This window comes from Zophobas morio, unplaced genomic scaffold, assembly GCF_036711695.1.
Source record: "Zophobas morio isolate AGI-343-1 ecotype UQ-CSIRO unplaced genomic scaffold, CSIRO_AGI_Zmor_V1 ptg000041l, whole genome shotgun sequence".
Lineage (NCBI taxonomy): Eukaryota > Metazoa > Arthropoda > Insecta > Coleoptera > Tenebrionidae > Zophobas > Zophobas morio.
In genome coordinates this window covers 613,146-627,319 of record NW_026972146.1, presented here as the reverse complement: position 1 = coordinate 627,319, position 14,174 = coordinate 613,146, and the positions used below count along the sequence as shown (strand labels likewise).

At 37.6% G+C, this 14,174-nt stretch overlaps 1 protein-coding gene across 5 annotated transcripts in view; it reads left to right on the top strand.

Annotated features, from left to right (window-relative positions):
- LOC135140865 (LIM domain only protein 3-like) overlaps positions 1-14,174 on the top strand; it is a 228,676-nt gene that overhangs the window by 61,207 nt on the left and 153,295 nt on the right. Inside the window, exon 2 of one of the 5 annotated variants that reach the window (XM_064071586.1) lies at positions 920-1,126. The exons of the other annotated variants lie outside the window; for them this stretch is intronic. The gene's annotated coding sequence lies outside the window, so the exon portion shown is untranslated. The remainder of the gene's footprint in view (positions 1-919; positions 1,127-14,174) is intronic. 5 annotated transcript variants of the gene reach the window in all.

Sequence of the window (14,174 nt, the reverse complement as noted above, 5' to 3'; positions counted from 1 at the left end):
AATTTTGCTGAATAAATCCTATCTAAAATGCAAAAAATATGATGAGTTTGTACTTGTGATTTATCATTCCATTCATATTTTTTAGATTTTCTTAAGAGGTGGTTCAAAAAAATTAATGAAGTCAATTTATTTTATTGATTAAATTAAAGGCAACACTTATTATTAGTATTGCACCCCAACCAACCCAATTTGGTAGACACAAAATTTGTTAAAGGAAAAACTCGGTTGAAACATAAGGGTAGCACGCTTATTTACATCGACTTTAACATTACAGACCTGCATTTGTTTTATGCGCTCACTTGGTTCCGCGAATGTGAAATAGACATGTTTATAATCAACCAATTGTGAATTTCGCCGTCAAGAATTAAAATAAAACTCAATGTTTTATATAATAAGCGGAAGTCGAAGCAATAAAACCGATGGTCGTTTTGTTTACAGTTTCTCTGTTTGACTCTCACGTATGCTGTTACGCCTGTCATCTTAAATTAAGAATGTTTATACATACACGATTTTCAGTTGCCTCTGATACGTATACGTGAGTAAATTGTTTCGTTATTTTATTGATTATTACAAATCAATATTCAAAACGACCCAATTCATTTTCCCGAAAATTTGAGAATATAATAATTTTATTCTTAGTATTACACTACGTCTATCCCAACTGATATACGTGTCCTTGCAAAAATGTTGATGACGTCATCGCAATTTTTTTTTAAATTCCCACTACAAAAATGTAATGAGAAAAAAAACACAATAGGCATGCAGTCGTCAAGTTTCCGACAGTGAGGGAAGTACTGTCTAAACTCTTTAGACCAATTTTTTTAGTGGTAGTAGTGTCCCTAGCGCCTATACCTGGGGTGAAATTTAATCCCTAACTTCACCACTTAGGATCCAATTTAAAAAATTCTTTTCTTTGCAGGTAAACCCTTCCGGCCGCAACTCCTGCGAGAGCCGCTCTCGTCCATTTTTCTTCGCACAATCACCTGCAGCATCCGTCGGCTTTGTCCACCCGGATGAAAAATGTAATGCAGTGCATTATACATTACATAAAATAAATAGCATCCGAGGAGCAGTCGGTCAGCGTTCGGCGGCCCAATAAGCAGCCGGCTAACCCCAAGAGTGGAATGTAAGCCAGTACGACATATAACCGAGTGAACAGCAAATAGCTTTTTCTTTGAGTATAATTTCTGGAAGGAAATTGAGAAAATCTTTTATATTTCCCTTTTTCATTCTCTTTAGGCCGATCATTTTTCATGCCATCTCCATCCGATCTGGCGGCGGTTCGCCGGACCGGTCCAGTTCAATTAAGATGGTGGCGGTCCGCGGGGACGGTGTGCCCCCGGCAGATATATAGATGATAGCCTGCAGTCACCGCGAAATGCGCTTTCGTCCATCCTTTTAATCCTTCCAAGGAAATTGGACGTTGCGGCTTTCATTTGCAAACAGAGGTGGCTGTAATCGCGATTCTGGACAGCGTAGCTGCCGTCGCGCAGTCAAATTCGGCCCGATTTGTCAATCTCCACCCCCGCGGCGCGGCGCGCCGAACGCGCCCTCCGCCCTCGTAACGACGTATTTATTACGATGAGATATCCGTCGAAATGAAAAATCTCTTAATCAGAAGAGAGAGTGCATGGAAATTGAATATGCTCTAAAATTACTTTCTTTCGGTTGACTAAGTTTGTATAAGAATTTGAAAAATCTGAGTGGTATATAGTCGCTTCTTTAGCGAGATACAGTTTTCAATTTAAGGATGTAAATTAGTTCAAATTAAATCGAAAATATGGATTCTTTTCATTCTGCAAGCGATCTAATTAAGATAAGGCGAGGCGCAGTAATAGGTTGGCGTCGAGCGAACCCTCGAGCTTTACTCCAGCGACGTCCCTGTCAATATACACAGGGAGATTTATTTACATTCATACCAGACAGCAAACGCGATTTAAATACGTCACGACGAGCTGTTTCCAATTAGTTTCGCGCTTTTTTACTTCCCGAGCGATCGCCGACGAGAGTGTCGTAACAGCCTCATTTGACCGACTCTAATTCGTATTCGTTGTGAGTTCCGAAGCACGCCGAACCAAAAACTGGACGAAAGTTATTTCGACTGAACTTTCTTGACCTCTGATGTACATTAGAACATAACTTTTTCGAAAATTCGCAGAATTTGATTATTTTTTTCCCTGAAAATACATAGATATTTATTCTTTGCGTAAAACATTTTCAACAAGGAATTTGTTTAAACCTAAAAGTCCAAAGGCTGGTTTTTCAAACCATGATTACATTATTCTTTAAGTATCGTGTTGTTGAAAGAAAACTATATACATATTAAGAAAAAGAAACCTTGATTAATTAGACCCCACCCACCCACCCTTCTCAATTGTGACGAATTTTTCATTTGTTGTCAGATCGAGGGGGCGGAGCTTAATTGCCAAATACATTCTTGTTTGACTCTTTAAAAAAATTATTAAAGAAACTTCTAGTGTCTCTTTTAAGACAATTCTGAAGGAATCTCGGGGGCCACAAGCGTCTATCTTAAATGACTGATACAATCTCGACGCCACATGTCTCAATTTCAAAATAATTATGACACAATTTCGGGGGCCCAAATCTTTTAAGGATCGTGTTGTTGAAAGGAAACTGTCTACATATTAAGAAAAAAAAACTTGATTAATGAAGCCCCACCCACCCGCCCTTCTCAATTGTAACGAATTTTTCATTTGTTGTCAGATCGAGGGGCGGAGCTTAATTGCAAAATTAATATTTGTTTCATGCTTTAAAAAGATTATTAAAGAATCTTTTGAGTCCTGAGTGTCGTTTTTAAGAGGATTATGAAAGAATCTCGGGGGCCACAAGTGTCTATCTTAAATGATTGACACAATCTCAAATCCACATCTGTCAATTTTAAAATAATTATGACACAATCTCGAGAGCCACGAATGTCTTTTTTAAATTATTATGACACACTTTCGGGGCGTCTAATGTTTTAAATATCGTGTTATTCAAAGAAAACTAATACATATTTCGAAAGAGAAACCTTGATTAATTAAGCCCCACCCACCCGCCCATCTCAATTGTGACGAATCTTTCATTTGTTGTCAGATCGAGGAGCGGAGCTTAATTGCAAAATTTATATTTGTTTTGTTCTTTAAAAAAATTATTAAAGAACCTTGGGAGACTCAAGTGTCTTTTTTAACAGAATTATGAAGGAATCTCGGGGACCACAAAAGTCCTCTATTTTAAATCATTGACACAATCTCAAAGCCACGTGTGCCAATTTTGAAATATATATGACACAATCTCAAGGGCCACGGATGTCTATTTTAAATTATTATGACGCAATTTCGGGGCCCTCAATGCTTTAAATATCGTGTTATTGAAAGAAAACTAATACATATTAAGAAAGAGAAACATTGATTAAATAAGCCCCACCCACCCGCCCAACTCTATTGTGACGAATTTTTCATTTGTTGTCAGATCGAGGGGCGGAGCTTATTTGCAAAATTCATGTTTGTTTTATTCTTTAAAAAGATTATTAAAGAAACTTGGGGGTCTCAAGTGTCTTTATTTAAGAGAATTATGAAGGAATCTCGGGGACCACAAATGTCTATTTTAAATGATTGACACAATCTCAAGGCCACGTGTGTCAATTTTAAATTATTTATGACACAATCTCAAGGGCCACGACCCACGAATGTCTTTTTTAAAATATTATGACCTAATTTCGGGGCCCCTGATGCTTTAAATATCGTGTTATTCAAAGAAAACTAATACATATTAAGATAGAGAAACCTTGATTAAATAAGCCCCACCCACCCGCCCAACTCTATTGTGACGAATTTTTCATTTGTTGTCAGATCGAGGGGCGGAGCTTAATTGCAAAATTCATATTTGTTTGGTTCTTTAAAATAATTATTAAAGAACCTTGGGGGTCTCAAGTGTCTTTTTTTAACAGAATTATGAAGGAATCTCGGGGGCCACAAAAGTCTATTTTAAATAATTGACACAATCTCAAGGCCACGTGTGTCCATTTTGAAATATATATGACACAATCTCAAGGGCCACGGATGTCAATTTTAAATTATTATGACGCAATTTCGGGGCCCTCAATGCTTTAAATATCTTGTTATTGAAAGAAAACTAATACATATTAAGATAGAGAAACCTTGATTAAATAAGCCCCACCCACCCGCCCATTTCAATTGTGACGAATTTTTCATTTGTTGTCAGATCGAGGGGCGGAGCTTAATTGCAAAATTCATATTTGTTTGATTCTTTAAAAAGATTATTAAGGAATCTTGGAGTTCGGAGTGTCTTTTTTAAGAGGATTCTGAAGGAATCTCGGGGGCCACAAGTGTCGATTTCGAATGGTTGACACAATTTCAAGGCCACGTGTGTCAATTTTAAAATATTTATGACACAATCTCGAGGGCCACGAATGTCTATTTCAAATTATTATGAGACAATTTCGGAGGCCCCAATGCTTAAAGTATCGTGTTGTTCAAAGAAAACTAATACGTATTAAGAAAGAAAAACCTTGATTAATTAAGCCCCACCCACCCGCCCATCTCAATTGTGACGAATTTTTCATTTGTTGTCAGATCGAGGGGCGGAGCTTAATTGCAAAATTCATATTTGTTTTATTCTTTAAAAAAAATTATTAAAGAATCTTGGGGGTCTCAAGTGTCTTTTTTTAACAGAATTATGAAGGAATCTCGGGGGCCACAAAAGTCTATTTTAAATAATTGACACAATCTCAAGGCCACCTGTGTCAATTTTGAAATATATATGACACAATCTCAAGGGCCACGGATGTCAATTTTAAATTATTATGACGCAATTTCGGGGCCCTCAATGCTTTAAATATCGTGTTATTTAAAGAAAACTAATACATATTAAGAAAGAGAAACCTTGATTAAATAAGCCCCACCCACCCGCCCAACTCAATTGTGACGAATTTTTCATTTGTTGTCAGATCGAGGGGCGGAGCTTATTTGCAAAATTCATGTTTGTTTTATTCTTTTAAAAGATTATTAAAGAAACTTGGGGGTCTCAAGTGTCTTTATTTAAGAGAATTATGAAGGAATCTCGGGGACCACAAATGTCTATTTTAAATGATTGACACAATCTCAAGGCCACGTGTGTCAATTTTAAATTATTTATGACACAATCTCAAGGGCCACGAATGTCTTTTTTAAAATATTATGACCTAATTTCGGGGCCCCTGATGCTTTAAATATCGTGTTATTCAAAGAAAACTAATACATATTAAGATAGAGAAACCTTGATTAAATAAGCCCCACCCACCCGCCCAACTCTATTGTGACGAATTTTTCATTTGTTGTCAGATCGAGGGGCGGAGCTTAATTGCAAAATTCATATTTGTTTTGTTCTTTAAAAAAATTATTAAAGAACCTTGGGGGTCTCAAGTGTCTTTTTTTAACAGAATTATGAAGGAATCTCGGGGGCCACAAAAGTCAATTTTAAATAATTGACACAAGCTCAAGGCCACGTGTGTCAATTTTAAAATATATATGACACAGTCTCAAGGCCCACGGATGTCTATTTTAAATTATTATGACGCAATTTCGGGGCCCCCAGCGTTTTAAATATCATGTTATTGAAGGAAGACTAATGCAAATTAAGATAAAGAAACCTTGATTAAATAAGCCCCACCCACCCGCCCAATTCAATTGTGACGAATTTTTCATTTGTTGTCAGACCGAGGGGCGGAGCTTAATTGCAAAATTCAAATTTGTTTTATTCTTTAAAGGATGATTAAAGAACCTTGGGGACAATTTAAAAAAATATATTATTATTATAAAAAATTCATTATTATCACAAGTAATTACACAACACTTTTAACCCCAAAACTCGAATATTGACCATAGTGTTCATTCCTAAGTAAACACAAGAAATTCATAAGGAATTTGCTTAAGAAATTTCCTAAGAAAAATCGCATCATGTAAACCGACCTTAACAATATCGGATACCTCTTGTGTTTTGTTTTAATCTGGTTTTTGAAGTAGTTGGAAGTAATCTTGAGGATCTCTTTTGTTTTGTTTTTAAAGTTGTTTCGAAGAACATCGGAAATTTATTTTATTTTTGAAGTACTTTGAAACAATCTGGGGGACTCCTTGTATTTGATTTTTGAAGTACTTTGAAAGAATCTCGGATAGTCCTTGTGTCTGGTTTTTGAAGTAGTTTGAAGGATCTCTGCGACAGCTTTTGTTTGTTTTTGAAGTAGTTAAAAAAAACTCGATGACCCCTTGTCTCTGGTTTTTGAAGTAGTTTGATACAATCTTGGGAACATCTTGTAGTTTTTGAATTAATTTGAAAAAATCTCGTGTTTTTTAAGTAGTTTAAAAGAATCGCTGTACACACTTTTTGCTTTGTTTTTGCAGTAATTTGAAATAATATCTGGGACTCCTTGTGTTTTGTTTTTGAAATAGATTTTAAAAGGATCTCGGGTACTCCTTGTGTTTGGTTTTTGAAGTGTTTTGAAAGAATCTCGGGGACTCCTTGTGTCTGGTTTTTGAAGTAGTTGAAGGATCTCTGCGACACCTTTTGTTTGTTTTTGAAGTAGTTAAAAAAACTCGATGACCCATTGTCTCTGGTTTTTGAAGTAGTCTGATACAATCTTGGGGACATCTTGTAACTAGTTTTTGAAATAATTTGAAAAAATCTCGTGTTTTTTAAGTAGTTTAAAAGAATCGCGGGACACACTTTTTGCTTAGTTTTTGCAGTAATTTGAAATAATATCGGGGACTCCTTGTGTTTTGTTTTTGAAATAGATTTTAAAAGAATCTCGGGTACTCCTTGTGTTTGGTTTTTGAAGTATTTTGAAAGAATCTCGGGCACCCCTTGTGTCTGGCTTTTGAAGTATTTTGGAAGAATCTCGGGGACTCCTTGTGACTGGTTTTTGAAGTGGTTTGAAAGAATCTCGGTTACTATTTGTGCCTGGTTTTTGAAGAAGTTTGAAAGGATCTCGGAGACTCTTTGTGTCTGGTTTTCGAAGTAGTTTGAAAGAATCTCGAGGACCCCTTGTGCCTGGTTTTGGAAGTATTTTGAAAGAATCTCGGCGACTCTTTGTATCTGGTTTTTGAAGTAGTTTGAAAGAATCTTGGCTACTATTTGAGTCTGGTTTTTGAAGTAGTTTGAAAGAATCTCGGGAACTCTTTGTGTCTGGTTTTTGAAGTAGTTTGAAAGAATCTCGGCTACTACTTGTGTCTGGCTTTTGAAATAGTTTGAAAGAATCTTAGGGACTCCTTGTGTCTGGTTTTACAAGCAGTTTGAAAGAATCTCGGGACCCATTGTGTCTACTTTTCGAAGTAGTTTGAAAGAATCTTGTGGACTCCTTGTCTCTGGTTTTTGAAGCAATTAGAAAGAATTTCGGGAACTCTTTTTATCTAGTTTTTGAAGTAAGAGTTGGAAAGAGTCTCGAATTCTCCTTTTGTGTGGTTTTTAATGTAGTTTGATAGAATCTCGGGGACTCCGTATGTATGGTTTTTGAAGTAGTTTGAAAGAATCTCGGAATTCCATACGGTTGGAATTAGGATCAGCGATGGATTCGCTTGTGTTTCGCGCCGCTCTTGCGCCTGCTGGTGTCCAGTGGCGTCCCGTAATTTCGGAAATTAATTGATGTCCCCATAAAGCATATCCCGTGCTGTTCCCGCCATTATGCAAAGTTCGTTCTCTTGTGCCCGTCGTCATAACGATCCATAAACGAAACACGACGTCTCTTTATTGGCAGCGTCGGGGGCGGCCTTTTCGAAAATTAATTTAAATCGAAATCGCAAACTCCCCATTTCGCCATCGCTAACGAGGCCATAACCGTCGCGGATCGCATTTGGCATTTGTCGGATTTGTGCATGCATCGGGAAAGTCGCCAAAGCGAAAATCGTAATGTTTATCATACTGGAGGGCGGTATATTTATCGTCGACACGATAATGCTGTGTGTTCAGCGAAGTAGATTCCTTATCGGTCCCTGTGCACTGCACTTTATGACGAGGAATGACCGAAACGTGCCCCTGCCCGAGTCTAGGGGTTGTCGAGCTAATCTGCGAAAGTGGGCACATTCGACCCCCTTACTTGCAACACCATAATTTTAGCTAATTGGGTTATGATTCACGGTAATGGTCAACTGATACCTGCAGGATCGAAGCAAGTGGGTTATTTATGTTGAGCCAAAGCCGTATATTGTAGGACTTTAGTGCAAATATGAGACCTCTAAGTCGGGAAAATTGGATTTTTCGAGGGGCTTCGCGATTTTAAATTAATCACAAGGCAACGGGGAAATAAAAATGGAGGAGTGACGGCGACGCCGTTTTTAGTTTTGTTTGGCTGTCGATCGGGCGCAGATTATTAAAATTTTAATTAAAAACCGAGCGTCGTGGCGCGAAAACTGCGGATGAAACGGCGAAATTTTGGACGCCAAAACGCAAAATAAACCACGGTACATATCTACAACTAATCGATGAATACAATTATATTTTTTTAGTGTAGTAGAACACAGTCCGCCATTAAGAAATAAATAAAGAAAGAAATTGGGGGACCTACGTTGTGCCACCCCGTCCCGTTTTCCTCCTGTCGTAATTGCGGAAGCAAGTGGCATCGTTAATTCGGTTCCGGTGCAGCCAGGAGTGGACTTTTTGAGCGCGAACAGTTTAATCGGCTTCATTTGGTTTCTGCAAGGGTGTTGCGATCCTTCGACCCGACTTCATTATATATTCCGGCTCGACATCGACGCTTTAATTAGAACCCGAATATGGATTGCCTCCATTGTTGTTTCCCGATCGCGATTATATCGCAGCGACGCGAATTATTGACAGATGCGTTTTTAGACTCGGATACCGAAAGGCCTCGGCCATAAATCGGCCACGACTATAAAACACGCGTAATTGTCAGTCAATTACCGGACGGCTTTATTAGTTCTCGGAAACGACCTTCCATATAAGAGATGACCGACAAAGCGGCCGCGTTTGGTCCTCGGACGTGTCGAGCTTTGACCGCTAAACGGCGGCGAGCGGGCTAAAATGGGAGATGGCACGCGCGCGTCCAGCAAAAAAGAAGAAGACTTCGTGCCGGGACGGTCGTACGAGGACTGTCGGAGCGATCGAGATCGTCACCAGGAGGAATGCGGGAAGATGGCCGCGGAGCACGCACGACGGGGAGCGGTAGATCGCTCGCATAGTTGGACAAGAAGGGCGGACGCGGAGCCGGCCCCTGAGGAGCGCCCGACTTGGCGCGAACACCTGCGCGTTCAAAAACGCGAACTGAGTCTTGTGAGACGAGACCTGTGCTAATTTTCTTTTTTCGTCATAATGTCGGCGCTTTAAGTTGTCTTTGCGGATTTGCGAGCGATATTGAAAGCTCGTCTCGGGTCCCGCTCGGGCCGTCTATTTGTCCCGTTATCCTGCTGTCTCCAGCAGCTGCAACGCTACATCCCGACTTACGTTCTTATTCAATCTCCCATTATCCCCGTTCGCGCATAGGGTTTCCAACCCGGCCTTGTGTGTTGATTTTATAGGCTGTCACCTGTAGCCGTGTCACTGTTTGTTATTTCATACCGGCGGGAAGTTTCGATGCCGTTTATGGTTATCCTGCGAAAGGACGATTCCTGCGATTGGCGCGATAGAAAACGCCGAGCTAATTGGAAAGCTCCGGTGATTTATGCGGTCTCCAAGTGGTCGATTCGGTAGATGGTGTAATTATCTCACGTAATGACATTTAGATGTCATCCAAAAATTTTCACAAATAAATCGTAGTATTGTAATCGAGTTCGTCGGAAAACTCTCTACTTTTACGTTTTCCTGACCTTAGCCCTAGAGTACGAAGAAAGAGGTCTACCGTTTCCGTTTGTCTGTCTGTCTGTCCGTCTGTCTGCCGTGTACTTAAATTAGGAATATCATCTAGATGGTAAAACGCTAACCAGAATTTGTCTAATCAACTCCACCAATAATGTGATGACGTCACTTCAACATTGTGCATAGTAAAGGTTTGTTTTTCTTAATATGTATAATATATTTAGGAGTAAATCGACAGTGCTCAACATGTTGAAACAACATGAACCAAAACACAAATTATTGAAGTTTTTTTTTAATTTCTAACCTCACAAAATAACAGCCGCTGAGCAGAACCGGCGGTAAATTTAAAATTCAGGATAAGACTACTGTCTTTTTTGAGAATATCCTTATGATTTTACTTAGGAGGGTTTTCTTGGGACTAATTACATAATATAAAGAGTTACATTTCACGTTAAGACGTTTCATAAAAAAAATTTTTAAGTAAATCCTATACAAAATCCCATAATGTAAACCGACTATTAAGATTACTTCAAAAACAAAGCAACGAGATCATTCATACTACTTCAGAAACCAGACATGAAGAGTCCCCGAGATTCTTTCAAAATACTTCTAACACCAGACACAAGGAGTCCCCGAGATTCCTTCAAATTACTTGAAAAACCAAACAAAAATAGTAGCCGAGATTCTTTCACACTACTTCAAAAACCAGGCACAAGGAGTCCCCGCGATTCTTCCAAAATACTTCAAAAGCCAGACACAAGGGGTCCCCGAGATTTTTTCAACTTATTTCAAAAACAAAGCAAAAATTGTCCCCCTAGATTTTTTTAAACTACTTCAAAAACAAAATAAAATAAATCCCCGAGATTTTTTCCAACTACTTTAAAAATTAGTCACAAGGAATCCCGAAGATTGTTTGAAACTACTTCAAAAACCAGACACAATAAGTACCCAACAAAAAGAGCCCCTGAGATTCTATCAAGCTGCTTCAAAAATAAAATTCAAGTAGTCCTCCAGATTCTTTTAAAAAACTTCAAAAAACAAACAAAAGTGGTTCTCAAGATTCTTTGAAACTGCATAGTGCAAAAACAAAACAAAAGTGGTCTCTGAGATTCTTTTAAACAACGGCATAAATAAAACGCAAGGGGTTCTCGACACTGTTTCAAATTACTCCAAAAACAAGACAAGGAATCCCCAAGGTTCCTTCAAATTACCTAAAAAAAAGGGGCCCTGAGATCTTTTAAACTATTTCAAAAACCAAACAAAAGGAGTCCCCGAGATTCTTTCAAACTACTTCAAAAACTAGTCACAAAGAGTCCCCAAGATTGTGTCAAATTACTTCAAAAACCAGGCACAAGAAGTACCTAAGATTCTTTCGAACTACTTCAAAAACCAGACACAAGGGGTCCCCGAGATTCTTTGAAACTATTTCAAAAACAAAACACAAAGAGTTCCCGAGATTCTTTCAAATTACTTCAAAAACAAAACAAAATGGATCCCCAAGATTCTTTCAAACTATTTCAAAAACTTGTCACAAGGAGTTCCCCAGATTGTTTCAAACTACTTCAAAAACTTGTCACAAGGAGTCCCCAAGATTGTGTCAATCTACTTCAAAAACCTGACACGAGAGGTGCCTAAGATTCTTTCGAACTACTTCAAAAACCAGACACAAAGGTTTCCCGAGATTCTTTGAAACTATTTCAAAAACTAAACACAAAGAGTCCCCGAGATTCTTTCAAATTACTTCAAAAACAAAACAAAAAGGATCCACAACATTCTTTCAAACTACTTCAGAAACTTGTCACAAGTAGTTCCCTAGATTGTTTCAAACTACTTCAAAAACGAGAAGTAAGTAGTCCCCGAGATTCTTTCAAATTATTTCAAAAACAAAACAAAAAGTGTCCTCCGAGATTCTTTTAAACTAAGACTTCAAAAATAAAACAAAATGGATCCCCAAGATTTTTTCAAACTATTTCAAAAACCAGTCACAAGAAGTTCCCTAGATTATTTCAAACTACTTCAACAACGAGAAGCAAATAGTCCCCAAGACTTTTTCAAATTACTTACTTCAGAAACCAGACACAAGAGATTTTTGAAACAACTTCAAAAACAAAAAAAAAGGATTTCTCGAGCTTCTTCCAAATCACTTTAAAAACAAAGGAAAAAGTGTCCCCCCAGATTCTTTGAAACTATTTCAAAAACAAAACACAAGGAGTCCCCAATATTATTTCAAATTACTGCATAAACAAAGCAAAAAGTATCTTCTGCGATTCTTTTAAACTACTTGAAAAACAAAACAAAAAGGGTCTCCGAGATTTTTTCAAATTATTTTAAAAACTTGTCATAAGAGGTGCCCAAGATTGTATGAAACTACTTCAAAAACCAGAGACAAGGGCTCATCGAGGTTTCTTTAAACTACATCAAAAACAAACAAAAGGTGTCGCAGAGATCCTTGAAACTACTTCAAAAACCAGACACAAGGAGTACCCGAGATTCTTTCAAAGTACTTCAAAAATCAAATACAAGGACTCCCCCAGTTCCTTCCAAACTACTTCAAAAATAAAAGAAATTTCCTATGTTCTTTAAAACAAGTTTAAAAACAAAACAAAAGAGGTCCTCAAGATTCCTTCCAACTACTTCAAAAACCAGATTAAAACAAAACACAAGAAGTTTCCGACATTCTGTCAAATTACTGCAAAAACCAGACACAAAAGCTCCCCGAGATTCTGTCAAACTACTTTAAAAACCAGACACAAAGGCTCCCCGAAATTCTGTCAAACTACTTTAAAAACAAAATAAAAGGGGTCACCGAGATTCTGTGAAACAACTTCAAAGCCAAAACAAAAGGAGTCCCCGAGATACCTTCAAGTTACTTCAAAAACAAAGCGGAAAGTGTCCCTTAGATTCTTTTAAACTACTTCAAAAACAAAAGGTGTCCCCGAGATTCTTTCAAACTACTTCAAAAACTAGTCACAAAGGAGTTCCCAAGATTGTGTCAAACTACTTCAAAAACCAGACCCAAGAAGTACCTAAGATTCTTTCAAATTATTTCAAAAACGAAACACAAGGGGCCCGTGATTCTTTAAAATTACTTCAAAAAAGAAAATAAAAAGTGTCGCCCGAGATTCTTTTAAACTACTTCAAAAACCAAACAAAAGGAGTTCCCGAGATTCTTTCAAACTACTTCAAATACTAGTCACAAGGATTCCCAAAAATTGTGTCAAACAACTTCAAAAACCAGACACAAGAAGTACCTAAGATTCTTTCAAACTATTTGAAAAACGAAACACAAGGGGCACGAGATTCTTTAAAATTAGTTCAAAAAGAAAATAAAAAGTGTCGCCCGAGATTCTTTTAAACTACTTCAAAAACTAAGAAGAATTAAGAATTAAGAATAAGTTTATTGCACAACTAGAGCAGCGTACAAAAAGTTAGAATGCAGGCTAACCCTGATACTAAAACGATTCTAAATCATACCTACACACATTAAACATACAATATACAATTAGAATACGTAAATAAGTAAACTAAACAAAAGGAGTCCCCGAGATTCTTTCAAACTATTTCGAAAACTAGTCACAAGGATTCCCCAAGATTGTGTCAAACTACTTCAAAAACCTGACACAAGAGGTGCCTAAGATTCTTTCGAACTACTTCAAAAACCAGACACAAGGGGTCCCCGAAATTCTTTGAATCTGTTTCAAAAACAAAACAAAATGTATCCCCCAAGATTCTTTCAAACTACTTCAAAAACTTGTCACAAGGAGTTTCCTAGATTGTTTCAAACTACTTCAAAAACGAGAAGCAAGTAGTCCCCGAGATTCTTTCAAATTACTTCAAAAACAAAGCAAAAAGTGTCCTCCGAGATTCTTTTAAAGTAAGACTTCAAAAACAAAACAAAATGGATCCTCAAGATTCTTTCAAACTATTTCAAAAACGAAACACAAGGGGCCCGAGATTCTTTAAAATGACTTCAAAAAGAAAATAAAAAGTGTCGCCCGAGATTCTTTTAAACTACGTCAAAAACCAAACAAAATGAGTCCCCGAGATTCTTTCAAACTACTTCAAAAACTAGTCACAAGGATTCCTCAAGATTGTGCCAAACTACTTCAAAAACCTGTCACAAGAGGTGAATAAGATTCTTTCGAACAACTTCAAAAACCAGACACAAGTGGTCCCCGAGATTCTTTGAATCTATTTCAGAAACAAAACACAATGAGTCCCCGAGATTCTTTCAAATTACTTCAAAAAACAAAACAAAATGTATCCCCAAGATTCTTTCAAACTACTACAAAAACTTTTCACAAGGAGTTCCCTAGATTGTTTCAACCACTTCAAAAACGAGAAGCAAGTAGTCCCCGGAATTCTTTCAAATT